This window comes from Aptenodytes forsteri, unplaced genomic scaffold (assembly GCF_000699145.1).
Source record: "Aptenodytes forsteri isolate BGI_AS27 unplaced genomic scaffold, ASM69914v1 Scaffold119, whole genome shotgun sequence".
In the NCBI taxonomy this organism is placed as follows: domain Eukaryota; kingdom Metazoa; phylum Chordata; class Aves; order Sphenisciformes; family Spheniscidae; genus Aptenodytes; species Aptenodytes forsteri.
The window spans coordinates 9,742,499-9,751,973 of record NW_008796165.1 but is presented as its reverse complement, the minus strand read 5'-3'; positions in this window follow the sequence as shown (position 1 = coordinate 9,751,973).

Sequence of the window (9,475 nt, the reverse complement as noted above, 5' to 3'; positions counted from 1 at the left end):
ATTTGCTTATTTTCTGGTATTGCAATGTGCACCTGGAGTTAAAATGGTGCTTTAGCTAGTACCTCGGGTGTAACTGTTGACCCAAATACTTCAGCCAAAAGTTTCAAATATGTTTTCCATGCATTTAAACAGGTGCAGAATATTTTCTTTTTATTTATTGCTCTGGTATTTTCTGCAACACTCCCACAACTATAAGCTGTAAGTTGTAATTAACAGTGTTATGGCTGTCAGCAGCAGGCTTAAAATGTAGACTTCTTTTTGATGCCAAAGTGCTTGAGGTCTGTCCTCCTTGTGTTGCAGTAGATTTGCACATGACATCTGCTAATGTGCATGTGATTCATGGCATTCTCTGTGTATGACAGAAGAGCTTTCAAAAGCTGATTGCTTTGTGGTTTCTTTAAAAGCTCCAATTCTAAAGACTTATTGTTTTTAAGCCTTTACTTAAAAGTGCATCTTTAACAGTATCTCATGCTCGTGAATGTAAGTAAGTGTACAAGAATATACAGTGTATGTTGGATGCCCTTTGAAGATGCAGTAACTGGCTTACACAACTCAAACAGGGGTAACATCTTATTCTAGTTTTGGCTTTGGGAATAATTCTATTCCTCAGGCAAACTCTGCTGGTGTTTCAAGTCCTTTTATATATTTCTGTCTTAACATAAAAATAATCAGTCTGTGAAGCCTCTGTGAGGTATGGGAAAAGTCGTTCATTTCTGCATTCTGGGTAATGAGGAAAACAATAAAGCCTTTTTACAGTTGGTTTCTATGTAACTGCAGTTAAATTGGATCCCTCAAGCCTGATAATATTTCTCATCTGTTTAGTCATCTCAAAGCTGAGCTGCATCTTCTTGCTGGACTGCATACCAAATGCACAAGTGAAACTGATAGCATTTGGTTTGATTGCTATTTTGGTAACCCTGTGAGCCTCTCCCTACAGGTTAGCTGTAGTCAAGAGTATCCAAAATTATTTCCACTGCAGCTGCAGAGAGGTATGCTGTTGATTGTTCAGATATGTTTTCCTGTAAGAATGGAGTAATGAAATAGAGGCTTTAGCTCTTAAGCAGTCTCTTACAAATATGAAAAAAAAAACCATCCTGCTTCATTTTCTGAGAGATAACTTTGAAAATTCAGACTGTGGGTGGACAAATGCAGTGGCCCTCATCCTTGAAGCAATTGTACACTGCTATCTGAGGGAGCCAGGCAGGACTAGTGCTCCAACAGGAGCACTTTGGAGAATTGTCTTGATGCCAATTGCAGCTTGGGGCCTGAATGTACCCTTGAAATGAAGTGGTTTCGATTCTGTTGCTGCTTACTTTGAACAGAGGCTGTATTGTATGTACCGCACTTGGTGTCTTAAGGCTTTGAGCAGCCATCTTCCTACCTACTGAGATACACATATGGCTCTGAGGGCAAGGCAAGCACCCCTGCAGATGCATCCAACTGCAACTATGGAAGTATCAGTCTCTTGCTGATGAATTTGCTGGTAGCTGTTCAGTCACAGGCAAGTCATGCAGTTTGTGAGCTGTGTGCATGCCAGACCTTCCCTCCAGCTACTGCAACTGGCCATGTGAGGGATCTGATGCTCTGCCTGGGGGGAGAAGGCCTGACACTTTGGGGGAATTGGGTGTATGTGTGAGTCCATATGAGGTGGCCCTAGGAGCACCCGTAGCTGTGGAGGTGCTTCTTGCCATGTGTAGTGCTGTCCCCTTTCCCCAGGGGTTGAATGGTGGCAGCTTGTAGTGCTTTGCATGTTCAGGCAGGTGTTTGATAGCTGTGGGGCTTCAGACACTGATGGCAGCCATGCTCCCACCACTCCCATCACCACCTTTCTACAAAGGTTCAACAAAAAGATGAAGGCATGGGTGAAATCATCACAGATGCTACAAGTTGAGGACCCTCCCCACTACCCCCACAGCCTCCTCCCCCTGTGGTCTTGATATTTTCCATCACCAGTACTGTGTTAACATATTTGCTATGTGGATCAAAATGCATTTGGGTGCTGTGAACATACCTGGAGTGTGGTTTGCAAAGCTCTTGTGTTGTAAGGGGATGTTCTCACATCAGAATATTGCTTCCCCTTGCTGCAGACTCATGGTAGAGATTTATATCTGGCATATCAGCTTTGGACAAATGTGTAGTATAAACAAACTGCACAGCTCCCTTGTGTCTGAGAAAACAGGCTGAAAGAGAGAACAAAACCTACATTCTACTGTGATTTCAGAAGACAAAAAATAAATTAGAGAAGACCTCACCTTTCTGCCCTTGCAAAAATCTTGGAACTACAGTAGAGCTAGTCAGTCAGGAAATAAATGAACATGGTGTCTCTGGAGCCTGCCATGAGATCAAAACACAAATTCAAGGGGCAATAGTTCCCTGTGTGGCCTGCTGGATACATTAGCTGATTCTTCTAATAGGTGGTGATGGCATAGGAGTCCTCTTTTTTTTTTTTTCTCCTTTTTTTAATTAACCTACATTCTACTGTGATTTCAGAAGACAAAAAATAAATTAGAGAAGACCTCACCTTTCTGCCCTTGCAAAAATCTTGGAACTACAGTAGAGCTAGTCAGTCAGGAAATAAATGAACATGGTGTCTCTGGAGCCTGCCATGAGATCAAAACACAAATTCAAGGGGCAATAGTTCCCTGTGTGGCCTGCTGGATACATTAGCTGATTCTTCTAATAGGTGGTGATGGCATAGGAGTCCTCTTTTTTTTTTTTTCTCCTTTTTTTAATTCCCCTAAAGAGCCAGTTCCAGAAGTAGGAAGAATTTCACACAAAACCATTGCCTAAGCAGCACATGTATGTACTCATAAAATCAAAGGAACCAAGTACAGAGTGAATAGTGAGCTCCTCTCCCTCCCCTGCCCAAAACACACAAAAAAATACAGGCTTTGCCTTTCGCTTCTTCAATAACTCAACTTTTAAATCTGACTACTAAAACAACAATGCTGGGGCAGGCTGTTGTTTTTAACTGCATCTTGTCTGAAAAGGTATGGTGAGAGCCCTGGAGTGAATTTTGAAGGAATTGGGAGTGGGATTATATAGCTGCCTGCGAGTCAAAGATTGTCATAGGTTATGTGTAAACATCATTCTCCGCTCTCATTTAACAAGCTCCAGTTGCGAGCTTACTAACATTAGGATGTTTCAGATCAAGAGACAGGTTGGGTGACTACCTTCAGGGCAAGCTTTGAGGACCAGGTAGATGGGGCACCAGCTTTGTAAACTGCTGGGTTCCCTGTCTGTTTACCAGCAGAGGTCACTGCTCAAAGCAGGTTTGGGGAAGCACCAGGCTGTGGACCTGCGGTGGTACAAAGTTTGGGTTGAGCACAGGGCTGCAGCTCAAAGTTAGGTACGGAGGGAGGCAGTACGTAACCGGCAGCTAGGTCTGGGGAAGGATTTATCAGTACCTACAACGAGTGTTGTAGGAAGAGAAAGACCAGCCTCATAATTAGCGCAAGCTGAACACCACCAGGGAGAAATGGTTTGCCCTTGCCTTTATCACAGAGATCCTGTGCAGCACTTCAGCTCTTCACGGGTGGCCACTCTTCGCAAGACTCCCAGTTTTTGCATGCTCCATTTGGGACACCAAGGGTTGAATTTAACTGATGGAACTGGAAATGTGCTGTACCATATACAGTGATGGGAAATGCTAAATAAGCTGGAATGAGGGGTGGGGGAAGCAGTCAGTCTTTGTCACAAGTTTAGCACTCAAGCCGAAGCTTTTGGCTTCCGGGCCTCTGCTGTAAAATGGGGCTTAGTCTAACCCCACCCTCCCTCACCTCCGATGATAAGTAAATATTTGTTTGCAAATCAGTAGGCTGCTGCAGTGATGGACACCAAAGAAATGCCCTGGAGAAAATTAATAATTCTGTATTCTGCATAGGGCTTGGCCGATCTGCAGTAAATATATTCAATGTGTGGTCCAGACACTATGCCAATAAAGAGAGAACAGAAGAGCGACTAGCTGCTCATTCAGCAATCATGATCTTCAGTGCATTGAATATATGGATCCCCAGGCAAAATGGCTGTGGGGGCATGTTATAAAGCCAGTACTATAATTCACTTATAGTAGGCGTGAATTGAGGTTGTACCAGTAATTCTAGTCCTGGCAAGTCCCAATGCTGAGGATTGGATTTTACAAGCTGAACATTCTTAAGCTGTGCTGTCCTGTTTTTTTTGTTTATGACTTTAGTTTATTTTACTACCTGTGTTGTGTATGCATGGTGTGAGAGATGAATCTATTTATGGACTGATGCAGAGAAATAATACAGATGAATGTTTGAGGAAGCTAACTGCAGGTGTAAACAACCATGTCCTGAATGGAGGCTGGTTGAACCCTTCTTTAGAGGTTTTTTTTCCCCCAAAGTCCTCTAGAATGATCTGCCAATTAACTGGGGAGGCAGGAGGGAGGGAGAGATCTGTAGTGTTACAGTGGCTTTCGGAGATGCTGGTCGTTTCTTGCAGTCTCTGCAAGACAAAGGTGTATTCAAGATTACTGTATGATTTTTCCAAAATATGCTAGCTATTGAACAGACTTGTTTTTAAAAGATAAGTCATAGTGATCTGAGGAATTTCTTTTTTCTAGCTACAAGAGCTATAAACAAATCAGCAAGTTATGAGGCAATAGTTGAGTACATCACTAGATAATGTGTGGTCAGTTTGACCCTGCTGTCTTAATTTAGGAGGTCATTTTAAAACCACTATAAAGAATGGCTTTGTGCTGCCTTAAAGGGATATGGGCAATCTCTAAGAAACAGGCATACTTACAGAGACAATCCCTTTGGCTCAGTTTTTGTTTGGTTGTTTCTTTTTTACTATCTGTGGTGCAGTAAATTAAAACAAAAACAAGTCTGGACTTGGCATGCTTTTGTAAATAAACTGCTGTGTGTGAATCGACAGCTCATTTGCAACCAGGTTATTTATAACAAAGTTTGTTATTTCTCCCACCAGAGAGCTTGTTTTGTCCTATATTAACAGAATGCTTATGGTAACACCTCCCACCTCTGTCTATACTGCAGCAGTTACACAAAGGCCTCACAATTTCAATTGTGTCCTTTTGAAATTTAATTTTGTTGCCTGCTGGAGTAGAAGCAGGGATTTCAGTATGTGAACTAGAGATTAATACTTCAACTCTGCTTGTTTGCTCTGCACAGCTCACCTTACCTGTGTCCGTTCTGCTTCATTCCTCTCCTCCCACAGAAGAACTGCTTGGGGAACTCGAGTTTTCAGCTTCTACAAGTTTCTTGAAGATCCAGTTTGTGACCAGCCATAATGCTGAGGCCAGTTACAACCATCCATTCCTGACAAAGGTAAAGAGCACACTTTGAAAACAGGATTTGATGAACTGGGGTCCCCTTCACGTAATGTCCTTTCCCTCCTCCCTGTTTCCCTCACCTTTTACAGATGATCTCTCATTGTCCTCATGTGATTCAGCTCCCACGCAGCATCATCTCAAGTCAGGACAGCTGTGCCCCTGTTTGTGCAGCTGTGACCACGGGGGCTCATGCTGTCCGGAGCAAAGAGGTTGTGTGTCTGCAAAAGCACCTGTAGACCCTGAGAAAACCACTGTTGTGGCAATGACTTGATTTTGGCTGGTATCAGCAGGGAAAAACTGAAGTATCAAACTTGTTTAAACTTTGTTTTTCTCCTCACTGCTCTGTGTAAGCTTTGAGTTGGGCCTGGTGTGATATGGCCTTGTGTGTACTCAGGGCGCAGTTATGCTAACTGTGCTGTGGTGGTGCAGGACTGCCTTGTTCCTGTGGCTAACACGGTCCAGCAGCTGGTTTTGGTGTCGCAGCCTTGTCCTATCACCACCAATGCCCTGAACCATGAGGGCAGGGAACTTGTTGGTGTTTCAGCACTGTCTGGCTACAAGGACACCAATTGGCACAACCAGCACTGTTGCACCAGCAATTGTCTGTGTCCTGGCTTTTTCTTAGTTGCTGTGAGGTAAGATTTCACACCAGCCTGAACTAGCCTTAGACTACTGTTTTCTTTTTCTTTGATCACCAACTAGGAGTGAATGGGCAGATGAACAAGTCTGTGATTACTTACCACCTGTGTCCTACCCACTTGACCTAGGGAGAGGATATTCAGGCAACCAGTTGCATTGCTCTGCATGTTTTTTATTGCAAATTGCAACCTTACCTTTCACATCTGACTCAAAATGAAGCAACTCCCAGGGACTAGCTTCAGGGACTGAGGATGTCCTATCTGCCACAACTGGAAGGTCTGCTTTGGTGATGGCGACTTCATTAACAGAGGGAAGAGGCAACTGGGCTAGCTGTGGGTCATGCTATGACCCATGACCACAGCCCTCAGCAACCACGAACGTTGAACAAAAAGGCTAATATGGAGAAATCTCCCCCCATTCTATTAAAGAGAGAGCATTGCTGTCATGGAGAGAGAGGCCAATGACTGGTTTACACAAGGACACAAGGAGGGGAGACACCCATCTAGCTCATGGATGTAGTGACAACATTGGGTGAATCAGTATTTGCTGCACAGCTTGTGCATACAGCAAAGTCATGGTGACCCAGGGCATAAAACAGTCTTAACAGACACGATTGCACTTGCTTGGCCTTTGTTCCAGAACCGAAACATATAAAGTGTCTTCTGATTCAGCAGCAAGGCTCCTCCCAGCACTTGTTCCTCCCACATCTGTTGACTTGCCGGAGGAGCCAAGTTGTTGCTTTGGAAGAGCTCTAGGTGTCAAGTCTCTATCAGGCACAGCTAGGTTTGGAGGAGGATGTCCATCCACTGCCTGCTTCCCTTGCTCAGGCCCAGGGATGGGCATCCCCAGCTGGATAGTCCCACCAAAGACAGGGCAGCTGCCAAACATCTCGCTTGAAAGTGAGGAAATAGTGGTGTGAGAGAAGGTTTGAGTCCATGGGGCCTCATTTCCTACTGGGCTTGAAGGAATGTGGGTACCTGCAGCTTGAGCCAGGCAGTCTACATCTCTGTGACATGATCTGCCACGGAGAAATTTACCTTGCTGCGAAGGGCCTTAACCCGATGTGCTGTTGAAGCTTGGAGCTGTTGTGTGCTTCAGTCCGAAGCCTTCCTGGCCACCTGTGTGAAAAAGGCTTTTTTTTTTAACCCTGCTCAGAGGGTGCCCAGAGTATGGAGGAGGCTCTGTGCCCCCTCCTGCCTGCGAGGCAGCCCAGCCCTGGGCTATTGCTAAGCGAGTGGCGGCACCTGCCGGTATTTTGCAGAATATTCTGGATAATGGTGATGGTGAGAAAAAGAAATAGAATTAAACAGCGGTTCAGAGCAGGACACGTGTGGGCTGAGGTAGAGAATTCAGAATGATGTGGGTTAATGAGGTGAGAGCAGCTGAAGTGTTGAAGTCTGTCCTTTTCCCTGCTTGCTGTGGGAAGATCCCTAACCATGAAAGAAAATCCCTTTAGGAAGTGATACAATATATCCAAAACTACCTGTTTCCTAGGAAACCCCCACTAGTTTAGATATTTAGACACTATGCATCAATATAGGAGTAATAATTTGCACAAGCTGAGGCCATGCTCAGGATCCACCTAAACACTAGTTTTTTCCTGCGCTGGAAGCAGTGGGATTACCCTGGTTACACTGTGTTCTGGAATAATATTTCCCTCAGTAAATTTTACTGCCTCTTCACATCACTGGGGTTTAGACTGTTACCACAGTGTATTTGTGTCTTAAATAATTACTGTTTCTGGTAGCACTGCCAGGTGCCTTCAGCATTTCCAAATGGAAGAGAAAAAGCAGCTCAGTACTGAGGGCCCCACAGACCGATGGGACTGGGGAATGGATGTAGGTTAGCAGAGCACTGAGAGGTGTTGTGTAGCTGTAGAGAACAGCCACGCAGAGGGATAACGTACGCTGAGAATTTTTACTTTGTTTTTATAAATCCCCAGGATGTCACCATTAAAATTCAGTGTTTGCGCTGACTAGTTGATATTTAGTTTTGTTTCCTATAGAGGTAAGGTAGGGATTTCTCCCTTTTTGTAGCATCTTGCTCCCACTAACATATTCTGAGGACATTTACCAGTTTTCAACCACATTTGACAGAGAGCTATTAACTTCTGACAATTTAAGATGGGGCCTTACAGAAGAAAAAGACCTTATTACTGCCCTCGTTGAGGGTAAAAGCTGACAAGATCCTTTTTTTGTAGACCTCAGGGCATCCATGCCGGGCAGGAAGGGGGAGAGGCACACTGCTCCCAGAACTGCTTGTTCCATCTCAAGATCTCATGTCTTTTATAGAGAGCCACCTCCTTCCCACCAAATCCACAACATTCCTAGCGTTTGCCAAGAAAAAGTCATGCCCTCCTGTCTGGACCATTCCTTTACTGGCATATGTTATTAAGGGGATGGATAAAACTGTGATCGAGGTACTCTGTGCAGTATCTGTGCTGCAAGAAGATGAAGATCTCAGTTGTCTAGCTGCAGGATGCTCCTCAGGAGGGGCGTAGCAAGATGCCAGTTCAGTAGCTGTCCCTCCTCCTTGTGCTAAATCTCCTAAGTCTCTCCTTTAGGTTTGATGTGAACAGGCGATTTCCAACCAGATGTCTGTCTGATTTACACCCATGTAAATCAGGGGTGACTCCGAGTCACTCCTGTCTTTGAGCTGTCCTGGTGTGTCGCAGACCTGCTGTGCTGCACCTGTGCTGACAGCAGCATGCTGGGCAGTAGGGTGCAGGCATCCCCGAGCCAGCAGAGTGGGCTGGTAAATCTTGCTGGTGCAAAGCTGCGCATTGTAGCTCAGCCTGCGTTTGCTTGGAACCAAGCCCAAGCTAATAAACCCAGCTAGATTGCTTCCAGACCCGAGCTGGCCCAGGAGGAGCCAGTGCAAATGTCACTGCTCTGTGCTGCTTGCTCTGAGCTAGCTTAATTTTCTCTAATGGAGTGGGCCAGCTCCAGGCACCTGTAGGAAAGGAATGGTACGATGCATGGCCACTATACAGGCAGAAGCACTGAATGCACCTGAAACTGCATCATCAAGATGTCTTGGCCAGGTTGTACCTACTTCTGACACATCTCCTCCTTCCTGGGGCTGTTGGCAAGGCTTTTGCTCTCTCCTGCTGCTCCTCTGTGGCACACTGCAGTTGCTATGGCTTTTGCACAGTTGTTTGTAGGGCGCTGCCGGCTGTTCAGCGGCTGGGTGGTTTGCGGGTGTCCCATGGTTCCCGCCTGTTGTGTGCCTGGCGCAGAGGTAGCCAGACGCGTGAGCAGGTTGCCTGGGGACAGGCGCGGGGGACACTCGAGGCCCGCGGGCAAAGGGGAAGAGACCAGGCCCTCGGCAGCGGGTGTGAGGGGAAAACATGGACCATGGGCAGGCACAGGGACCCCTCACCGCCGGGGAGGGCACCGGGAAGGTGCGGGCCCTCTGACGAGGCTCGGGGCGCAGGGAGGTGCTGACCCTCTCCCTACGCCCGCGGCAAGCGCGGGATCCCCGGCTCCTTCCCCTTCTCCGTCGGGGCAAGGCCGTGAGGGG